The sequence below is a fragment of the Lepisosteus platostomus genome, chromosome 5 (assembly GCF_059453375.1).
Source record: "Lepisosteus platostomus isolate fLepPlt1 chromosome 5, fLepPlt1.hap1, whole genome shotgun sequence".
Taxonomy (NCBI): Eukaryota; Metazoa; Chordata; class Actinopteri; order Semionotiformes; family Lepisosteidae; genus Lepisosteus; species Lepisosteus platostomus.
In genome coordinates, this window is record NC_142615.1 from 43469171 (window position 1) to 43492835 (window position 23665).

The following is a 23665-nucleotide window of genomic DNA, read 5'->3' on the forward strand; positions in this document are numbered from 1 at the left end:
TCGATTCGACTTCTACCAGGGTTGTGTGATTCAAATCAGGCTCCTCAGAAATAGATGTCTGTTATGTAAATGAACCCCACCTGAAAGCAAACGTTGGGTCTGGGTTCCTTTCTTTCCTGCATGAAATAGCAAATCGTTACAACAAAAAAAAACACCAACTAATGTCCAATAGTCCAATAGTTAGTCATTTAAGTAAACATGAATATACTGTAAGGTCTTGGTACATGGGAGTGGATTTCAACCACAATTAAAAGAAGGGCAAATTATAATTACAGGCTTCAGACACTTTTTCATACAAAAGTGACCAAACACTCCCTAACTTTCAGGTTTGCTTGAACCTGTAACAGAAAAGCGGTTTGAAACTTCCATTCTCTGATGTCACTGTCTCTAAAGTCGGATGTGATGTTTCGCGGATGTGCAGTGTGCCTTTTCTCTTGTCGTGTTCAAGATGAAATGCTGCATAAGATCCTGACTGGGTGTTCTGTACTGTTCTGTTACTTCATTCGGATTACCTAGGTGGTGTACAGCTAAAACCCGACCGCATGGTGTAAATTCCGGGTTCGGCACCAGCAGCACCTGCAAACACATCAGCTGACCTCGACGTGATTTGAACACGCAACCTTCTGATCTGGAGTCAGACGCGCTACCGTTGCGCCACGAGGTCACTTGCGACAAGTGCTTTTAATTCACCCAAAGAGAAAAATCAGCGTCCCTGAAAAAGATTGTTTTCATTCTCTCCTGTGAGGAGCGCCGCTCTTCCAACGAGGGTCTCTTCTTCCCAGACCACAGATTATTCTTCCCGCCCGGCTCTCTCACGGAGAGCAGACACACCGTCTCCACTAATGTGTTTACTACATCTATAGATCTGACCCCCTACAGCCCCGATATTCCTGGACAGGATATTTACCACCAGCCTGGTGAACTTCTCATCTTGACCTCTCCCAGGAGGAGCACAATTAACACAGAATCCTCTCTCCATTTAGCAAATAACACAAAACACTGTTTACCTGTCAAGACAGAAAACCAGGCTGCTCCAGGTGAGGCTTAAACTCACAACCTCGGCATGAGTCCACTGAATATGTCATTTTACATGGCCTGAACCAGGAAAGAGATTGGAAGTCAAGAAGTTATGGTTTTGTTTTAATACTTGCCTACTCTTTTAATTTTTCGGTCAAATCTTTTATTTGGGAGTACTTTCAATGGATGTTAATCTTTGTCCCGATGCACGATTCTGGGCCATGGTGTGTCTTGAATAATGTTCTTATAGGCTTCAGTTTGGAAAAGTGCGCTCTTCAGAAGCTACCGAAACCGCTAATGGTTACATAACACTTAATGCAAAAGCAACGTTCGGGTTTGAAAAAATATATTACTTGCTATGAATACAAACACTGTTACAGGAGGCGTGTTAGGGCTATTTTAGCTTAGATCATCAATTCATCTTACATTTCTTCTCCATCTATATCAACAGCGTCATCGCTACTGAGCGCTAAAGGCAGGTCCTGGCAATACAATCTTCTTTAGAAAACATTTTTAAAACTATTTCCACTACCATACATAAAGTAAAAGATACCGATTGCACGCACCTAATAAAATCTCTTATCCAGGGACGTTGTAGCTAGATGCAAATTCCAATCGAAAATGTATCAGCTTTAACATTTTCTTTTGGATCCACAGGACGATCAGCATGAGACTCAAAATATACCTGTGTTTGATTGTACAGCATAGATTGTACAGCATGTATGTTTACATTTATGTTAAAATTAAGGTAAATAGATCAAAATATCAACATCCAACTTCACAGTGCTAACGTACTGTAACAGTGCTTGTCAAATTCTCAAACAAATCTGCGTTGTATTTCTAAACTCTTTTAGCAGAGGACGCAACAGGAGTATAAATGATATCTCCCACCAGCCATTCAAAGATACTTTTCCAAGGGTGAATATGGATTTCTGGGGAGTTGCGGTGTTGATCACTATTGGACTTCCCCGGTCTCAAGTGTTGTTGTTGGACACGGGCAAAAGACTCGCATTTTCTGCAAATATAAAGAGGGTTAAGGTTTCGGCTTCAGCGGAGACAGTGTTTACATTGACAATAATAAGGAGATCGTCCCTGGGTGGGCTTGAACCACCAACCTTTCAGTTAACAGCCGAACGCGCTCGCCGATTGTGCCACAGAGACTGATGAGAGAGGCCTTTCTCCATTCGCACCTTTCTGGTCAAAAAATAAACATTGCTTGCATTTTCTTGCCAGTCGGCAATATTCCTACTGCTCTGATAGCCAAGAATTACATTTCATTTTTCACAAGCTGTATGAATTTCTTGAAAATCAAGTTGTTGCAGAAAGGAAATGTATTCATTCATGCTTTAAACTAAATCAAGCCCTATGCGGTTGTCCAAGATGGTAGTTTCTGCACAAAAAGACAGGAAGAAAGGCACAGCTGGGATGTGGAGCCCGGATCTCCAGTTAACGAGACAGGTACTTAAACCGACTCAGCTACGGTGCCGGCAGAATTCTCCTCTTTTATAGCCGCTTGGACACACCGCTCTGAGCCATCTGCGTTCACGAAGCCCTGAGTCTGCCGGCTGAGCAAGCTGCCTCCTTTACACGGAACAGGAGCCCTGACCGTAAGAGAAATGAAGAGAAATGGCTTTTATTGGGCACTTTTCATGTCCAATGCGCTTGACATCTCCCAAGGGGGACAGAGTTCATTAACGACACTTTTCCTTTCTTTCTTCTTTCTGTACACTTTGATGAAACAAAACGAGAAATCATGTAAGGGAAAACATGTAAGGGAAAACATGCACATGCACATGTCTTTTTTTCATGGAGAAAACATGCACCGGGAAATGTTGTGTTTAGAAGAAGTGAGTTAACATGAAAAGTGACCTAATTTACCGGAGCAAATGCTCACCAAGCAAGATCTGCTTTACTACTAGAGAGAAGTAGAGTGCAAGACGTGATCATTTCACGCCGCTGTGGAACGAAACGCTTTTGTCTTGGAATTCTAAATCAATTAGAAATTCAGAGCGACACATAAAGGCTTTGTCTGCTTAAAAGTGATGATTTTTTAAAACTAAAAAAAAATGTAGAAAACACGTTTCTCACTTAGAAATTTAAGATGGGGGTGGGGTATTACTAGTAGCGGCACTGAACTCACCATGGTGCAATTAATTTACGTGACGGGCTAGTGGTTTAATGGATAACGCGTCTGATTTCGGTTTATAAGATTGTCGATTCGACTTCTACCAGGGTTGTGTGATTCAAATCAGGCTCCTCAGAAATAGATGTCTGTTATGTAAATGAACCCCACCTGAAAGCAAACGTTGGGTCTGGGTTCCTTTCTTTCCTGCATGAAATAGCAAATCGTTACAAAAAAAAAACACCAACTAATGTCCAATAGTCCAATAGTTAGTCATTTAAGTAAACATGAATATACTGTAAGGTCTTGGTACATGGGAGTGGATTTCAACCACAATTAAAAGAAGGGCAAATTATAATTACAGGCTTCAGACACTTTTTCATACAAAAGTGACCAAACACTCCCTAACTTTCAGGTTTGCTTGAACCTGTAACAGAAAAGCGGTTTGAAACTTCCATTCTCTGATGTCACTGTCTCTAAAGTCGGATGTGATGTTTCGCGGATGTGCAGTGTGCCTTTTCTCTTGTCGTGTTCAAGATGAAATGCTGCATAAGATCCTGACTGGGTGTTCTGTTACTTCATTCAGATTACCTAGGTGGTGTACAGCTAAAACCCGACTGCATGGTGTAAATTCTGGGTTCGGCACCAGCAGCACCTGCAAACACATCAGCTGACCTCGACGTGATTTGAACACGCAACCTTCTGATCTGGAGTCAGACGCGCTACCTTTGCGCCACAAGGTCACTTGCGACAAGTGCTTTTAATTCACCCAAAGAGAAAAATCAGCGTCCCTGAAAAAGATTGTTTTCATTCTCTCCTGTGAGGAGCGCCGCTCTTCCAACGAGGGTCTCTTCTTCCCAGACCACAGATTATTCTTCCCGCCCGGCTCTCTCACGGAGAGCAGACACACCGTCTCCACTAATGTGTTTACTACATCTATAGATCTGACCCCCTACAGCCCCGATATTCCTGGACAGGATATTTACCACCAGCCTGGTGAACTTCTCATCTTGACCTCTCCCAGGAGGAGCACAATTAACACAGAATCCTCTCTCCATTTAGCAAATAACACAAAACACTGTTTACCTGTCAAGACAGAAAACCAGGCTGCTCCAGGTGAGGCTTAAACTCACAACCTCGGCATGAGTCCACTGAATATGTCATTTTACATAGCCTGAACCAGGAAAGAGATTGGAAGTCAAGAAGTTATGGTTTTGTTTTAATACTTGCCTACTCTTTTAATTTTTCGGTCAAATCTTTTATTTGGGAGTACTTTCAATGGATGTTAATCTTTGTCCCGATGCACGATTCTGGGCCATGGTGTGTCTTGAATAATGTTCTTATAGGCTTCAGTTTGGAAAAGTGCGCTCTTCAGAAGCTACCGAAACCGCTAATGGTTACATAACACTTAATGCAAAAGCAACGTTCGGGTTTGAAAAAATATATTACTTGCTATGAATACAAACACTGTTACAGGAGGCGTGTTAGGGCTATTTTAGCTTAGATCATCAATTCATCTTACATTTCTTCTCCATCTATATCAACAGCGTCATCGCTACTGAGCGCTAAAGGCAGGTCCTGGCAATACAATCTTCTTTAGAAAACATTTTTAAAACTATTTCCACTACCATACATAAAGTAAAAGATACCGATTGCACGCACCTAATAAAATCTCTTATCCAGGGACGTTGTAGCTAGATGCAAATTCCAATCGAAAATGTATCAGCTTTAACATTTTCTTTTGGATCCACAGGACGATCAGCATGAGACTCAAAATATACCTGTGTTTGATTGTACAGCATAGATTGTACAGCATGTATGTTTACATTTATGTTAAAATTAAGGTAAATATATCAAAATATCAACATCCAACTTCACAGTGCTATCGTACTGTAACAGTGCTTGTCAAATTCTCAAACAAATCTGCGTTGTATTTCTAAACTCTTTTAGCAAAGGACGCAACAGGAGTATAAATGATATCTCCCGCCAGCCATTCAAAGATACTTTTCCAAGGGTGAATATGGATTTCTGGGGAGTTGCGGTGTTGATCACTATTGGACTTCCCCGGTCTCAAGTGTTGTTGTTGGACACGGGCAAAAGACTCGCATTTTCTGCAAATATAAAGAGGGTTAAGGTTTCGGCTTTAGCGGAGACAGTGTTTACATTGACAATAATAAGAAGATCGTCCCTGGGTGGGTTTGAACCACCAACCTTTCAGTTAACAGCCGAACGAGCTCGCCGATTGCGCCACAGAGACTGATGAAAGAGGCTTTTCTCCATTCGCACCTTTCCGGTCAAAAAATAAACATTGCTTGCATTTTCTTGCCAGTCGGCAATATTCCTACTGCTCTGATAGCCAAGAATTACATTTCATTTTTCACAAGCTGTATGAATTTCTTGAAAAACAAGTTGTTGCAGAAAGGAAATGTATTCATTCATGCTTTAAACTAAATCAAGCCCTATGCGGTTGTCCAAGATGGTAGTTTCTGCACAAAAAGACAGGAAGAAAGGCACAGCTGGGATGTGGAGCCAGGATCTCCAGTTAACGAGACAGGTACTTAAACCGACTCAGCTACAGTGCCGGCAGAATTCTCCTCTTTTATAGCCACTTGGACACACCGCTCTGAGCCATCTACGCCCTGAATCTGCCGGCTGAGCAAGCTGCCTCCTTTACACGGAACAGGGGCCCTGACCGTAAGAGAAATGGCTTTTATTGGGCAATTTTCATGTCCAATGCGCTTGACATCTCCCAAGGAGGACAGAGTTCATTAACGACACTTTTCCTTTCTTTACACTTCGATGAAACAAAACAAGAAATCATGTAAGGGAAAATGTCTTTTTTCATGGAGAAAACATGCACCGGGAAATGTTGTGTTTAGAAGAAGTGAGTTAACATGAAAAGTGACTTAATTTACCGGAGCAATTGCTCACCTAGCAAGATCTGCTTTATTAAGTAGAAGTAGAGTGAAAGACGTGATCATTTTACGCCGTTGTGGAACGAAACGCTTTTGTCTTGGAATTCTAAATCAATTAGAAATTCAGAGCGACACATGCTTTGTCTGTTTAAAAGTGATGATTTTTTAAAACTAAAAGAAAATGTAGAAAACACGTTTCTCACTTAGAAATTTAAGTTGGGGGGTGGGGTATTACTAGTAGCGGCACTGAACTCACCATGGTGCAATTAATTTGCATGACGGGCTAGTGGTTTAATGGTTAACGCGTCTGATTTCGGTTTATAAGATTGTCGATTCGACTTCTACCGGGGTTGTGTGATTCAAATCAGGCTCCTCAGAAATAGATGTCCGTTATGTAAATGAACCCCATGTGAAAGCAAACGTTGGGTCTGGGTTCCTTTCTTTCCTGCATGAAATAGCAAATCGTTACAAAAAAAAAAACACCAACTAATGTCCAATAGTCCAATAGTTAGTCATTTAAGTAAACATGAATATACTGTAAGGTCTTGGTACATGGGAGTGGATTTCAACCACAATTAAAAAAGGGCAAATTATAATTACAGGCTTCAGACACTTTTTCATACAAAAGTGACCAAACACTTTCTAACTTTCAGGTTTGCTTGAACCTGTAAAAAAAACAAGGTCTGAAACTTCCATTCTCTGATATCACTGTCTCTAAAGTCGGACATGATGTTTCGCAGATGTGCAGTATGCCTTTTCTCTTGCCGTGTTCAAGATGATTCACTGCATAAGCTCCTGACTGGTAGTTCTGTACTGCGCTGTTATTTCGTTCAGATTACTTATGTGGTGTACAGCTAAAACCCAACTGCATGGTGTAATTTCCAGGTTCAGCACCAGCAGCACCTGCAAACACATCAGCTGACCTCAACATGATTTGAATAGGCAACCTTCTGATCCGGAGTCAGACACGCTACCGTTGCACCACGAGGTCACTCGCCACGTGTGCTTTTAATTCCCCCAAAGAGAATAACAGTAATGCTAGAATAACAGTAGTATTAAAACTACTACTACTACTGTTAATTCTCTAACAGTAACACTATAATTATATTTAATATTAACATGAATATGAACATTAAAACTAAAACTATCAGTAGCGCTATCATCATTAATACTCACATGAACACTAGCATTAAAACAACCAGTTGTACTCTCATTAATATTAATATGAATACACTAGTATTAGTATTTGTTGCTACCCATGATGTCACATCGCTCTTTGTGACGAACGCGATACACCTAGACGCGCACAGTGACATGGCCCCTGTCCCCGTGGTTACCATACTTATGATTTATAAACACGGGAAAAAATACATGTAAACTGTTACTTACATACATTTATCAACTTGTAATATATTTTTTTAGCTCTAGGATACAGTTACCTAAATAATAATAAGAATAATCATTGTTTAATTTCAGTTTGAACATTTTTTTATTAAACGCACTACGGTAATTGATCGATACAGTCTTTATTGACTGTTTTCTAGATATTTAAAAAAGGATCAAAACCAGAAAAAGAATCAGTACTCACCAATCGGTGAAGCTAATTGTTTATTCTACGGTTTTTTAATTAAATTAATTGGTTTTCGATAGATAAGTGATCAATAACTCTCCTCCGTGCGCACCCTGTGCCTCCCGCGGTCTTGCTCTCTGATCCAGGCGCTCAGGCTGGTGTCTGTGACGTCACAGCGCTCTTTGTAACAGAGCAGAGCGCGTCTCCGCTGGAGGAGACTCCTGTCCGGAGCCTGGGGGGCTTTTCTTACAGATATAACATCCCCCCCAAAAAACAACACACCGGGCTGTGAAGAGAAGCGAATCATAACAGTTGTAAAAGGAGAGCGACAAACCAAGGAATGAAATTCATTAAACAGGAAAATAAATATTTTACTTCGCAGATTAATGTGTTACAAGGCGTACCCGTGTGGAGCAGTAGAGAACGAGCACAAGTCCCTGTAATAAGTGCTTTTAAATGTTTTAAACGAATCATCAGAGTATAGAAGCCAGGAGGATCAGGAACCTGATCCTGGAGGTTAAAATGTGTATCCTGGTTTTATTTCCAGCCTGCTCTCAGTTCCATAGGTAGTCTGATTACCTGTTACAATAATTCATCTAATTGTAAATTTATAAGACTGTGAGACACCTGTGAGAGACATATGAGAGCTGGTGATTCCCTGGGCTGGTGTGGAATCACACTCAGACAGGTCTTCTTCTGTGTGATCTGAGTCCCACTGCTGAGAGCTACAGACTGGTCAACTGGTCACTACTGTAGACACGACCATCGGCCCATCGGCTTCTAATAATCAATATACAGTGTACTGACCAAAGTGTCACTACTTGTGTTTATTACATAAAAAGATAATTCCACACTCACGTGTGTTATAAAACATTTATAAAACATGTTTGGAGACTGACATACAGTAAAGAAAGTAATACTGAAGGGCTGGAGGTCCTGGAAAGGGTTAATAGAAGCTTCTTGCTTCTGACCTGGAACAGAGTCCACAGCTGACAGATCAGTGAGTCTTGAGCCCAGTTCACAGAGAGGAGAACCAGGAGCTCTTCTGTCTCTAAGTGGCTGTGAGGAAGGAGAAAATGGGAAAATGTGACCTGAGTCCAGGCTGTTCTGTCTGATATTATTCATGTAACAGCACTGATTGTCTGAATGTCCTCTGGTTCTGGATTGACGGATAAAAAGAAGTATGGAGCTTCTGTCCGATTGTCTCTGAGCTGTGAATCTGACTGAGAAGAGAATAATGATTTTTTATTCTGCCTCTGATAATTTTTCTCTTTGCCAAGTGGTGTTACATCCCCTTCAGAAACTCTGCACAGACTGTCAGAGTGAGAGAAAAGTAGAGAGATGGACAGATAAGAGCACACGCGGCGAGAGATACATACGTCTTGATTTACTTTGAACCAAGTGTTCATTTCCTTTGTGGAACAAGTTGTTTCTGAACTTCAAGAAATTCATACAACTTCTGAAAGATAAAATATAAGTCTTGCTAATCAGGACAGAAGAAATACCGCAAGAAAATGTCAGTGATTTTTCTCCTTTCAACGAAAAGTGGAGAAAAACAACGGCAGTGCATCTCCGTCGGCTTGATTTAGCTTAATACAAGTATTCACTTCCTTTTCTAAGGATTACAGACTGCGAAAGATGAAATAAAGTTATTGGCAGCCTCATGCGAATTTCGACAACTTACCCAAAACACTGTACTGTCTGGAGATCAGCTCCAGCTCTGAACTCAATTGCAATGAAAAACCATGCGTAACAAAACTGGAGAACAGCTGAACTTGTGCTCAGGTCGGTGATGAGGGTTCAGAACTGTCCTTGTTGTAATTAGCACGAACTGCACAGGCTCTGAATCAGACCATGTCAATTAGTCTGATCAGTGTAGGACACGTTAATGTAGAATTATTAATAGGTTTATTAGTTAGTTAGTTCAGGTTTACCCATCTGAACTAATGTAGAATTATTACTTGGTCTGTCTCTTGTTTGTACATAAATGAATGTCTCTGACAACTTAATGTTAGTTTTACGATGTAGGTCAGGCGTTGACATATGCACGAGTATATGAAATGTCTCACTCCTGATTCAACTCATGTTCTATAGGAGATTGGCGATTCCTCCTGTTTCTCGTACAACCATATCAGAACAGAAGCCCGTGTCACCCAGCTGTGATTCAAGATCGACTCGCATCTTTATCCCTTTTTTGTTCGTGATCATTATTTTCTTTAGTTATGATCAATATTGAACTTTTTCTAAATTAAATGACAATAATCAAACATGCAGGCAGATTTTTGAAAAGTATTCGGAATTGACAGGGTGCCCCTTTGGAACAGTCGTCAGAAAATGTGAGAAAATGAAAGTTATGTAATCTCTCCCACAAAGCATTGAAGATTGGAATCTGAGTGTTAAAAAGCTACCCGTCTCCCAATGATAGGCAGGGATACACACCATGACTCGAATAGACTCAGCGAACTTTAACACCTATGATATTACGAGTGCTTTGCACGTGTCGAATTTCAAGAAGGAACTACTACAACAGTTGTGGACATAATTCAATACCACCGGCAAAGTCCAATGCCGGTAACTTCTGAGAAAATAATGTTCACTCATGGAATTTGGTCTTTGAATGGCTGGTGTGAAAACTCATTTATACTCCTGTTGCACCCTCAGCTGAAACATGTTAAAATAACAACGCAGATTTGTTGGAGAACCTGACAAGAATTATTGGGTTAGCACTGTATGTATTCTTGTATATTTACTTTAATTTTAATATAAATGTAAACATGCATGCTGTATAATCTATTGTAATTTTAAAATGTTAGCTGAGGATGCGAGGGGGGCTATTATACCTTGTGAAACACGCAAGGAACTGTAAAAAAGGCTGGTATTTGAATAAAATTGGCGATCACAAGAAAACCACAATTTATGTGGTATTATCATCAATATCCTTCAAAATCTACGTTCAAATGAAAGATTTGAAGAAACTATGAAAAAAGCAATAGTAGTAGCAGAGGATTTTGATTTTTGCTCTTCAAGTCAGTAGATCACTGTAGAGTTGCGCCCCTACAAACAGCACAAAGGATGAAACCCACCTCCTTCGTTATTGCTATGTTGCGGCCGGTGAAAGTAGCGTTTGTGCTATTGAAAGCATCTCGGAAGATGAAGGTGAAGTCACTTCCACATGATATCATTAGATCCGACGACAAGAGCTGAAGACCCCCAGACCAAGTCAGCAATGTGAGGAAGATGGATATGGAGGAAGGTATAGTAGTGTAGCCAAGCAGTCTAAGGCACTGGAGTTTGGGCTCCAGTCTCTCTGGGGGGCGTGGGTTTGAATCCCACTGCTGCCAAATGTTAATGTTTTAAGACCTGCAATACGATCAGTAAAAACGCTTTTTGTTAGGCTTTAGTTAGGCTTAGGGACGTGTTTAGAGATAGACTTTCTAAAAGACAGGCTTGACATCAAGGCAGAAAAAAAAATATTTTGTTTTCTCAACAGAAATTCTCTTTGGCACGTTCAGCTTTATGTAGGGAACAACATCTGCCGAGATCACTTTTGAGGCAGTGCACATGATAGTGTACCGGCAAGTACATTTAATATTGGCTGTGGTGGTGAGCTGCTTTTGTCTGTCTTCACGCCGAATCGTTGGCAGGGGTAAAGCTTATTAAATCTTTGAACATAGCGCTCCATCAGAAATACTTTGTTCGTGATCAAAAGAGATCAGAGGATTAACTTCATGAATTCACATAGCATACCTTACAGGAAAAAATTAAAAGGGGAATTGATTGTGCTTCCTGATGTTGTTCCTGTGGTTTCTTTGGATACAGAGGTGAATGTTCTTTGACGTTCTGCTAGAGTATCCACTGGGTGGGCTTTATCAATCAGCTCGGATAGGTCATCAGTGCTCCGTCTCCGGAAAATAATCAGCACTGTCGTTTTTTCCTGTGCTGTCTTTTAAAACATATAAGATCACGAGTTTACAGATTTCTCCAAATAACAACTATACATTTTAACCCAGCGGTTAGCATTCCTTCAATCCAATAGTTTTACTCTGGGTTAAAAGCAGCGCAATATACAGAGAGATGATATTCAAATATTTCAACGTTCTGTTGGATTACCTGTATGGAGATATCGCTCAGAATTCCTAATATGATTTTGAGTTCAGTTTTGCTTTACTACTTTCAGAGTCTTTTATTGACCTTGCTGAAGCAGAGAAGTGACATAATCACAAATGTGACCTTCCTGTGCTGCTGTTTCTGGTTAATAATGATTACTGCGAGGAAAAAAAAAACAGCTCCTTGCAACCAATGCACTCACTTGTTGAGTGGGTATTTTCCGAGCTGCTCTTCCTCAACTACAAAGCAAGTGTCGAGCAAGGACATCTGAGAAGGAGTCTGAATCCGTCAAGAACACAGGAATTCTAATATCGCACTGCCATCTTGTGTCCAGAGGTCTGCTTTTTCCTTATTGGATTTTTTGGTGTTTAAGAACACGCTTCCTACCTCGAATGCTAGTTTCAAAAGATGTTACCGGATGACAGATTATCTTGAAAAGTTTGGGGATGCACTGGCCGTGATCAAACCCAGCTCAATTATTTGGAAGGCCCCTGTTCCACCAACACACTTCTAAGAAGCACCTGCACATTTTCGCAAACCTCTCTCTCACCTACAAACTTATGAAGACACAGACATCCAATGAAAACTAATTTGATTCACTCAAGGCTCGACTCTTTTGTTGTGATGTCGTTTTAATTAATGTTAGCTATGATAAGGTGTCATTTCTATCTCTTAAAGTTTAAGAGTCTGCTCCTTTCTTCCTGGTATAGAAATAACATGTTCCATCTTACTTTACAAACATCACTAAAAATACATTATTCAGCTCTAACGCCTGTGTGCATCGACAAGGCATCTCAAAAGGACATTAAATAAGAACACGATCCTTCCTGTTACCATTACTGTGGTTGGAGCGTTGTTTCACCCCTTTAGGTTCTTCTACAATATTTACAGAGCTTTATCACTGGAGTTGTACAGAAAATGTGTGCGTGTGTCCTGTAGCTCAGTGTGTGATGTAGCTCAGTGGTAAAGTGCATGCTTTGCATGTATGAGGTCCCAGGTTCAATCCCTGGCGTCTCCAAGTGCTTTATATTACTGTGCTCACATCGAAATCTGCTGAGTGAGAACTCTTTGCTCATGTTCATAGAGATCCAGGTTTACACAATTAAGTTCAGTCACACACGAAGTGCTACAGTGTTGCTCTGCTGTTTTAAATGTACCTCCAAAGCATTTAGTTCTGTTAACTACAACAAATGATTTGAACTAATTTAACATCATCTTCAGGAAATCCACAGAACGTCTCCACACTTGTCGTGGCTGTTGAAGAAGACACATGTTGAATCTCACCCGGGATTTCTTGAAGGACTAAAGGACTAAACAACAACTTTTGATGATTACAAGATATTACAAGAGAAACACAACCATCCGCACAGAGGCTTGGATCCTGAATGCTTAAGTTAAAAGACAAAGCGAAGGATATGACCTGTAAACTCTCTTCATGTTTTATAGTTTATGAAATAAAATAATGTTTACTTTCTTAATAATTTCTTATTGTTGATAGGTGATTTATTGAATTTTAACAAAATCACAATTTACACAAATTACAAACATTTTGAGTTAAACTGTTATTCACATACTCTAACAAAGATAAACGTTAGTGTCTTCCGGTGTGTGAGCCCATTTCTAATAAGAATAAAAAATAAGTTATTGAATTGTTCCACTTTTTATACTTACATAGTCTTATTAATATTTCAGTTAAATATTTTCTTCTGTAGTAATACTAGTCTCGATTTACAATTTTTGGACATGGTGCATCTTAAATAATTTTGTTATTAGTTTCGGTTTTGGAAAATCACACCCAGAAGCTACCAAGACTGGTAATCTTCACAAGATGTGTAATGCAATAGCAGCCTTCTGGGTGGAAAACAAAAAGTATTTCTTGGTATGAATCCTAGCTCATTTATAGGCGGTGTTCTAGGACTTCTCGCTTCAGAAATCCTGTCAAAGCATCGTACGTTTCTACCCCATCAATATCAGCGGTGTTATCACTACCAAACGCTAAGAATAGATCCTGGCAATCCTTCGTGAGATCTTCGTTGGAAAATTGTTTATTTTCTTTTCAACAAATATTTTTAATACCATCCAAAAAGTCGAAAGTTTCAATTGCATGCAACTGATGAGATCTCTCTTTGATGGAAGTTATAAGTACATCCAAAACACGTTTCTTGTGGATCCAGAAGAGGATCATTATGAGGCTCAAAACATGCCTGTCTCTTCTTTTTTTTGAGGATGAATTGATTATTGAGGTGTAATCATTGGTTCAAAACCCAAATCATCTGGTATTGCTGTTGTTTCTTTGATAGTTTCTTCAAATCCTTCAATTGATCTTCGATATCGAGGGATAATATCATACAAGTTGTGGTTTTCTTTTAATCACCAATTTTATTAAAATTTCACCTTCTTTTACAGATGTCTTGCATGTATCACAAGATATAACAGTCCCCTTGGGTCCTCAGGTAAAATGTTTTAAAAAGTACAACAAAAGTACAATATACTAAACAGCATTTATGGTTACATGTATATTAAAATGAAGGTACATATACCAAGATATTAAAATACAATTGTACAGTCCAAACCTAATAATGCTTGTGAAGTTCTCCACCAAATCTACACTGTAATTTTGAAGTATTATAGCTGAGAATGCAAGGTGAGTATGAAGATCAAATTCTAATTAATTTCTTGGAAGCTGCTGATGTTGGTCATTATTGAGCATTCCAGATCATATTCACTTAAGTACTAAATTGATTACTTCTTGTAGCTTGAAACGTGCACAATATTTGCATTTCTTGCAAATATCAAGATGTTTAAGGTGTCACTGAGAACAATAATCGAGTTTGAGCAGATATTATGCTTACATGGGAATCACAAGACGTGCTCCTCTAGGTTGGCTTGAACTACCAATCTTCCGCTTAAGAGAAAGAGTAACAAGAACCAATGTTTTGCAAAGTAATTTGAAGACCTAGATAAAGAAACGTGGCGCAGAATGAAGAAGCATGGACAGGGTTTGAACCCTCATAGCCCAAAAGTCCACCTACTATACGATGTTAATGGAGGCATACATGTTTACATGGGATAGTTACTCCTGCTCCCAAACCAATATGCTGCAGTGATATATGATAATGGTTCTGTCACTGCTTGTGAGCCATGTGTTTCAGCTGTCAGCCTACTATACCATGTTCAACCAACACTAGTAATATCACTGTTGTAATGTAGGAGCAAGAGAGGTGCAGTCGGTAGAGCTGGTTACCCTTAAGTTCAGAATTGTGGATTCAAGGGTCATTTGTGTCCTTTCTGATCCCTCTAATCTTTTAGTAGGACAGTGCAAGCAGGACGTGATAGCATACAGTGACAACCCAATGTCTTATGTGCTTTGTGTAATTCAGCTTTCTTACCACTTTGGGGCTCGATTCAGATATCGTTGTTAAAGCAAGGGGCGAGCAAAGGCTTTCCTAAATCAAGGTTGATCTGCTCACTAGTAAATATAAACACTTGAGCGTTTACTGTTTGAAGAGCGCACTTTGTCAAAATACTGCTGTTTCTTAATTTCACATTATGGTATTTAGACGGGGCAAAGTAGTGTAGGCCTTGTGCAACTTTGATTAGCGTTTGTTATTCGGTTTTGAGGTTTGAGGAGCGTAATGCAAATCGAACTGGTGAATAGAAAATGAAACAGGAATCACTTCTTGGGCTAAGAAATCCAAGAAGCATGGAAACCTGTGGATCTTAACACTACAGAACACTCACAAATCGCAGTGTTGCTGCTTTTATATTTCGGTCTTTGACTTTTGAATGCATACCTTACCGGAAATCTTTCTTTACTTACAGACAGCTCAAAAAGTTCTTAAGGCAGAAATTGTAGCCCATCTAAAAGTTCCTTTCTGCTAATCACATTTAAGTGTTGACGAAGCATTTTCCTGCCCATCATGTTCTTGATAAACGGTTTCTCTGTTTTCCTCCTATTGTCATTGTCAGCACAATAAGACAGGAACAATACACACAAAATAAAAAAGTAGCTGTCAAAGTGGGATTTAATCCCATGTTTCCATTTGGAGACCAGAACACCCAACCAAGATGAAAGACATCAGTTCTCATGTCTGACACCTTAGACCACTCAGCCATCCTGACAAGTGATGACAAAACCTGTGCTGAATTCACCAGTAGTTCACTAAACTGAGTTTCTTCCTTGAACAGATTTGCTTGTCTACAGAGTAAATTGCAAAGTCCAGGTGTGCAAAGCTCATGGAGACTTATTCACAAACACTTACTGCTGTAATAAATGCAAAAGGATCTTCCACAAAGTATTGGTTGGGGGGGTTCACCAGGGTGTTGTAGGTTTATTAGTTTCAATTATTTTTCCAAAATTTTTCTCTTGAATTTTGTTGGTTGCAAGGTCACATTAAGCATAGAAAAGTAGAGTATAAATGTGTAAAACCGTAGTTTCTGAAGTAACTGCTTGGATAATCCAACTGCCACTGTTGTTACTGCTTCTGCTGCTAATACTACTACTGTTACTACTACTACCACCATGACATCAGATTCTTATACTAATTCTGATACTAATACTCCTGCTACTACTACTGCTGTCATTACTAGTAATAGTGATAAAAACAGGGCACTCACAGATCTGTGGATGTGGGTCTGGACTCTAGAAAGTGATTCCATTCGCAAACAGCTCTGGACCTCAACACCTGTTGATGGGTCACTTCTATCAGACACACGAGTGGAGCCCAAGTCCACCTACACACACACTCACACACACTGACAGATATACACCCACACACTCACACACAGACACTACACAGACTCACAGACACACACATAGACACTACGAATACTTATAGACACACATCCACACACTCACAAACACAAATTCACACACTGACAGACACCACACACTCCTCACAAACACCACACACTCACAAACACATACACTCATAACTACAAATACACTATAAATAACACTAATACAAATACCAATTATATCGCAACAGTAACACTATCACTAAGACTTACACTATCATCATCACCACCACTGACACAAAATACTACTACACTTATAATACTAATAATAACAGTAATGCTATCACTAAAACTAACATGACTACTAGTGTAAAAAATCTAACCTTATCTATATAATTATCATTAATATTAACAGGAAAACTAGTATTAAAACAATCAGTAGCACTATCATCATTAATACTCACATGAACACTAGCATTAATGTTAAAACTACCGATTGTACTTACACTAATATTAACATGAAGACAATATTAGTATTAGTTGCTGTCCGTGACGTCACACCGCTCTTTGTGACGAAGGCGAGATACCTAGCAGTGCACAGTGACTTGGCGCCTGTCGCCGTGGTTACCATACTTATGATTTGTAAACAGTGGAAAAATGCATTTCAGCTTTTACTTACACAAATTTATCAACTTGGAATACAGTTTTTAAGAATTTATCAACTTGGAATATAATTTTTAAGCTCTAGCATACAATTCCTAAACAATCATTTGAATAATAATTCTTTAATTTCTGATTGAACATTATTAACACTAAAGGCGCTATTGTAATTGATCGATAGAGGCTGTATTGACTGTTTTCTAGATATTTAAAACAGGGTCAGTACTCACCAATCAGTGAAGTGAATCGATTATTCTACGGTTCTTCAGTTGAATTAATTGGTTGTCGATAGATAAGTGATCAATAAGTCTCCTCCGGGCGCTCCGCGCGCCTCCCGCGGTCTCGTTCTCTGATCCCGGCGCTCTGGCTGGTGTCTGTGACGTCACAGCGCTCTTTCTGACAGAGCAGAGCGCGTCTCCTCTGGAGGAGACTCCAGTCCGGAGCCCGGGGGTCTTTTCTTACACATATAACATCTCCAAAAATAAAGGCGATTCATAACAGCTGGAAATGGAGAGCGACAAACCGAGGAATACAATTTATGAAACAAAAAAATAGTTTACTTCACAGACTAATGCGTTGTATAGCATACTCCCGTAGAGCAGAAGAGAAAGGGCACAAGTCCCTGTAATAAGCGCTTTTAAGCGTTTTACACGAATCTCCACAGAACAGAATCCAGGAGGATCAGACTCCTGATCCTGGAGGTTGAAGAGCATCTCCTGGTTTTATTTCCACTCGAGCTCTCAGTTCCTCAGCCAGTTTGATGATTTAATTAACTGTATCACTGTTATCAGACTCTGTTTAACTGTATATAAGACTCCGTGAGAGACGTGTGGGAGACGCTGTATCCCAGGGCTGGTGTGGAATAACACACAGACAGGTCTTCTGTGTGATCTGAGTCCCACTGCTCAGAGCTACAGACTGGTCAACTGGTCACTATTGTAGACAAGACAATCGGTCTGCTTCTGCTGATAATCATATTACACTTATAAGAGTAGCAATACTGCTGTTCATTAAATCAGTAAAAAATAATAATAAGAGATAATCACATATTGCTCAATTTTCAGTCAAACACTTCTGTCTCTAAGAGGCTGTGAGGAAGGAGAAAAGGGGGAGATGTGACCTGAGTCCAGGCTGTTCTGTCTGATATTATTCATGTAGCAGCACTGATTGTCTCAATGTTCTCTGGTTCTGAATTGTCGGGATAAAGAGAAGGATGGAGATGAGCTTCTGTCTGTTCAGGAGGGAGGAGTTTGGGTAAAGTACTGAGGGACCCAGAGCTCTGTGTGTGAGTCTGAGCTGTGAATCTGACTGAGAGGAGATACGTTTTTTTATTCTGCCTCTGAGAAGTCTTTTCCTTTGCCAAGCAATGTTACATCCCCTTCAGATACTCTGCACAGACTGTCAGAGTGAGAGAAGAGGAGAGAGAGATGGACAGATAAGAGCACACGCAGCGAGAGAGTCAGGAAAGGGGAGAGAGAAGAGAAGGAGCAGGAAGACAGTGCAGGTGTTCAACCACACTGTGAGCACAGGAGACAGGAGGCTTTTCTCAGCTGCTGAGGAGCTCAGTGCTCATGGCCACTCAGGCTCAGAGGCTCTGGCAGCAGTCAGGTCTGAGAGCGTCTCCTCATACTGACACTGGAGCTTTGAGAGTCAGCCTCCATTCTGACAGGAACAGCCCCTCCTGTTCAGCCCTGAGAGACACACAGAGAGAGCTGTGTGGGGAGAGGACCTGTCACCCTGTAGAGCTCTGAACATTGGACTCTCCTGTGTCTCCCTGTGCAGCACTAGAGCTCTGAACACTGGGCTCTCCTGTGTCTCCCTGTGCAGCACTAGAGCTCTGAACACTGGGCTCTCCTGTGTCTCCCTGTGCAGCACTGGAGCTCTGAACACTGGGCTCCCTGTGTGTCTCTCTGTACAGCTCAGCTCTCAGCTGCCTCATCACACTGACACCCACAGCCTCACAGTACAACCTGGCTTCCTGTGCTGGAAGAGCTCGGAGGAGCACAAACCACAGACTCACTGCAGAGTCTGACCTGAGGCTCCAGTACAGCTCTGCCTTAAATCACCACTGTATTAACAAGGACTGAACTTTTTTTTTATTATTTTGTTGCTTTTTCTAATTTGAAACTGACTCCTGCTCTGTGGCTCCTGATGCTGCAGCTATTATGGTGAAGCTGTAACACAAGACCTCTGCTATATTGAACAGGAGAGTTTAAATACAGCATAACTGCTACAGTAATACTACTACTGCTACCACAACTGCTGCTGCCACTGATACTACTGCTACTACTTATATCTTACTGCTGCTCCTACTGCTGCTCCTACTACCTATAATAATAAGGAAGAGGATGTGAGCTGTGCCCTCACACTGTTCAGACTGGTGGTGTATCAGTGTATCAGTATCAGTTCAGCTCCACTGTGCTGTTAGAGAGTCTCAGTCATGCAGTCGGCTCCACACAGAGAGACACTGGGGTCACAACTGGAGGGGTTGGAACATCTGTGTGGACTGGAGCTGTGCAGAGACAGACTCAGGGTCTGAGGGACTCAACTGGAAGAGCTCCTGTCCACCAGGCTCAGTACAGAGGGGACAATCACTGCTGGGCTTTTCTTTTTTTTCATTTAAATTATTGATCACAGTCACAGGACAGCCAGTTCTTCTTCAGTCCACCTTGTCTCTGTATTCCTGTGCTGACCTGAGTGACCTCACTGCCACCTTGAGCACAGGCTCTCCTCACACTGCCCTTGACCATGACCAGAAGACATTACTGTCTGGAGACACAACAACTCTGTGAATCACTGAAGGACACCAATCATTGGACACTGCCTGACACGGACAGCAAGACAGGACCACGTTCTAGACACTTCCTGATACAGACAGCAAGAATTACAGGACCATATATGCATAATTGATTATCTTGATACTGATTTAAAAATATAATACTTGTCTACATTTTTTTTAGTTTAATATCTGATCTCTTCCTGCCCCTGCAGCACCTGCAGCCCTGCTGTCTGTATCTGTATCTGTGTTTCCTCCAGTGAGACACAGAGCTGCTCCTGTCTCTCCTCTCCTCCGCGCTGCTGGGAGTGTCTTCAGGGAGAGGAAACAGTGATGTGTCTCTGATATATATGGAGAAGACTGAAAGGGCCCTGTGTGATTGGCCATCCCGCCTGTGTGAGAGGTTCCTGCTGTCAGTCTGAAAAGGCAGTGCTGTGTGTGATTGGCGGGGCGGGGGGCTGTGTTGTTACTGGGGGTCTGGGGTGCGGAGCAGCAGCTCAGTTGCCCTGTGGGCTCAGGGGTGAAGACAGGGGTCTCAGCTGCGCTCTGTCCTGATGACAATGGAGAGCTGCCTGTCCATCTTCTCTCTCGCTGTCCTGGTGCTGCACAGCTCAGCCAGTAAGTGACCAGTCTTCTCCTGTCCAGACAGACAGACAACAACTGGAATTAAATTAAGTAAAGTTTTGATGGAAATGGAGCAATAAGTGGGTTGAACATTTTTTAAATGTTCATTTTACATTCAGCTTTGTGGGTATTCATCAAAAATATTATAACTGTATTTTATCTTGGTCTGTAAGTAAGGAAATATAATTAGCTGTGTCTAAATTTAATTAGTTGCTTTTAATATTTATTGGATTTTTAAAAAATATTCTTAAGATTTCTAAACATTATATAACAATAATGTTATAGATGGATAGAGCAGAAGCTGGCCATTATCACCCTCTATTGATAATTTGTGAAAACATGGAGTGTATAAAATCTTTAAAAAGTTATTTAACTTACTTGTTACTGTAATAATAAACTTTATATATAAGTGATAATTTGAGTGATATGCTGTGACATGTGAAAAAGTCTTCCTTTACTCGAAAACAAAAAAAGTGTGAGCAATAAAAAATGTTTCTAGAATAATATCATATTATACAGGATGATTCAGAAATACCCTGGGTTGTTTATTATTTTATTGTGTTCAATTCTGACTCCTCTGTATTGTCTTATTACAGACTGGTGCATTAATAGAGATACACGCGTTTTTAAATAGTGAATTATTATTGTGACTGATATTAAATTATTACAGACTGATGTATTAATAGATATACAGTAAATATGTTCTTACCACCTAAAATGTTCATGCTAGAGAATTAAGACTGGAGTTTTAATGCTGCCATTATATCTTTGGTGTATTCAGACAGTCCAGGTTTCTATCGTTAGGCTGTGTGATATTCAGTTGCTGTGAAAACAAGTAGTTCCTCTAGGTGTTATAAGAATATGTGTTCCAATATGATAGGAAGTTATGAGTGTGAATTCTTCATTTTAAAGACTTACAATTACATTTTGAAAATGTAAAACATTTTCAGTCATAGGACAATTAGCTCTTGTATTTTTATAGTATTAAAATAAAACTGATATATGTATTACCTGGTTCATAAAGACCAGGTTTGCTTGTTTTCACATTGAAAAGGACAGGCTGATAAAAGTTACATTCTTTATTGCTTTATAAGTTATAAAATGAAAAATATTAACACAATTGTGGAAATTCTTAGTATTGTAGGTGTATTATTATTAACTGGGGTCTCATCAGAAACTGAGGTGTAACATTAATAATTTAACAACTACAAGACATTGTGGCATTACAGCAAGAATTAAAAAAATGGTAGTTGTGTTTTGTGTTTATACAGGATTTGTCTATTATTTAACAGCTAAATAACTTATTTTGTGTTTTTAGGTTAGTTATCTAATGACAGGTTTTTTTTGTAAATTGTGAAGTTTTAATAAGAATGCTTTATTGTTTTTGACTACATTCGAAATCTGAAATTATTATCAAATGCAATTATATAAGTATGAGTTATACAAATTAAATATTTAATTACATGTTATCATACAAATGCAATATTTAAAAAATAATTTGTAATCACAGGACTCAAGTTTAGATTTTTGAGCAAGTTTGCTCAGGACAACATCATAATAAATGTATCTGTGCCTATATGTTAAACCTGTCTGGTATTTTTGAAAAATGTTGTTCTTTAATATAATTTAATCTGATGATCATGTGTTAAGTTTAGATGTTGGCAGGTAAAGGCTAGAAAATCATTGTCAACAATTCACATACAGACAATGGGAATATACACCTCACACACATTTCAGTACAACATGTGAAGTACCTGTCAGCCTCTGACCACTGTTGTGACCACAGGTCCCAGTAACACAGAAACACTGGTCCCAGGACTTGGAAGCCACAGAGTTAGTACAGTGTCCAGTATAGTGACCACAGCATCCTGGAACCCAGGACCAGCCATCTGAGGTTCTACAGTCATTACAGCCACTGCCCACCGTAGTGACCAGAGCATGCAGAAGTGCTTTTCTGTTTAATTTAAAACTCAGCTTTATGGATATTCCTTAAAATTATAATTGATTTTATTCTGGTGCTATAAATAAGGAAAAATAATAGACATTTTGCAGTATTAACAAGAATTTCACCTCCACAATTAATCATAATATTAATTCAGCTTATATGTTTTTTAATCTATTTTCTATTAATGCTGAATTAATAGTTTTATATTCAGTTATACACTATTACACACAACACAGACTAAGGATAATGTTTTTTAAATACTAACATATAATTATTATAACTATTAATATTGTAGATATTTAGCAACCTTATCAAAAATGTTGTACAACTTGACAATCCCTTATCTATTACCACAATAATAAAATACAAAATTTGGGCTGTAATTTGGGTCATGTCCTAGGACTTGTGGAAATTTTCCCATTTGCAAACAAAAAGGAATACAAATGTTTTAACAATAATACAACATCTTCAAAATATTTACCAGGGGTTGTTTATTTCATTGTGCTCAATTCTGCCCTCTCTAACAGGTATAAAAACAGACTAGTGTATTAACAGAGATCAGTGTGTTTTAAAACACTGTTGTATTGATCGGACTGATATTTTATTTTACACACTGATGAATAAATATGTTTTATTAAAGTAATTAACGGATGTGTTATTAAACACTGGAGTATTTTAAGACTAATATTTTAACTGAGATAAGTGTGTTATTAAATACTAGAGTATTATTGAGACTCCAGTATGATTACTATTGACACATTTTGTATTTACTGTATTATTAAAGTAACATTAATAATAATAACATTATAACATTATGGAAATGTTATTAAAAAATATTTTGAGAGAAGGTGACAATTTTAGTGCAAAGAACTATTACAGACAGGTGATCAGAGATAAAAGTATATTTAAGGCACGTTTCCGATTAACAAATAATATTAGTAACTATTGCAGGTGAATGTGCTAATACAAATAAGAGTACTGAAGGTAAATGTATTAAAATATTTTTGATCCATGGTTATTTTTGAGAATGATTACAGTAGTTTTAGATACTTTGGTAATTATATTACAGAAGGATCTAACATTGTAACATGATTGAGGACAAGACATATAGTTGTGTTTATTTGTTATAACAGTCAGATTCAGGTGGTACTGTAGGTATTTGTATTGCAGTGTGTTTTCTGACCTGAATCCG

The 23665-nt window shown here is 39.3% G+C and overlaps 1 protein-coding gene and 4 non-coding genes across 5 annotated transcripts in view; 1 reads left to right on the plus strand and 4 right to left on the minus strand.

Moving 5' to 3' along the window:
- LOC148666845 (zona pellucida sperm-binding protein 3-like) overlaps positions 1–23665 on the minus strand; it is a 779162-nt gene that overhangs the window by 192035 nt on the left and 563462 nt on the right. The window lies entirely within an intron of this gene.
- On the minus strand, positions 593–664 carry trnaw-cca (transfer RNA tryptophan (anticodon CCA)). The gene has a single exon. It is a non-coding gene; the product is annotated as a tRNA-Trp (tRNA).
- trnan-guu (transfer RNA asparagine (anticodon GUU)) lies at positions 2105–2178 on the minus strand. The gene has a single exon. It is a non-coding gene; the product is annotated as a tRNA-Asn (tRNA).
- Positions 3811–3882, minus strand: trnaw-cca (transfer RNA tryptophan (anticodon CCA)). The gene has a single exon. It is a non-coding gene; the product is annotated as a tRNA-Trp (tRNA).
- On the plus strand, positions 12679–12749 carry trnaa-ugc (transfer RNA alanine (anticodon UGC)). Its single transcript has one exon. It is a non-coding gene; the product is annotated as a tRNA-Ala (tRNA).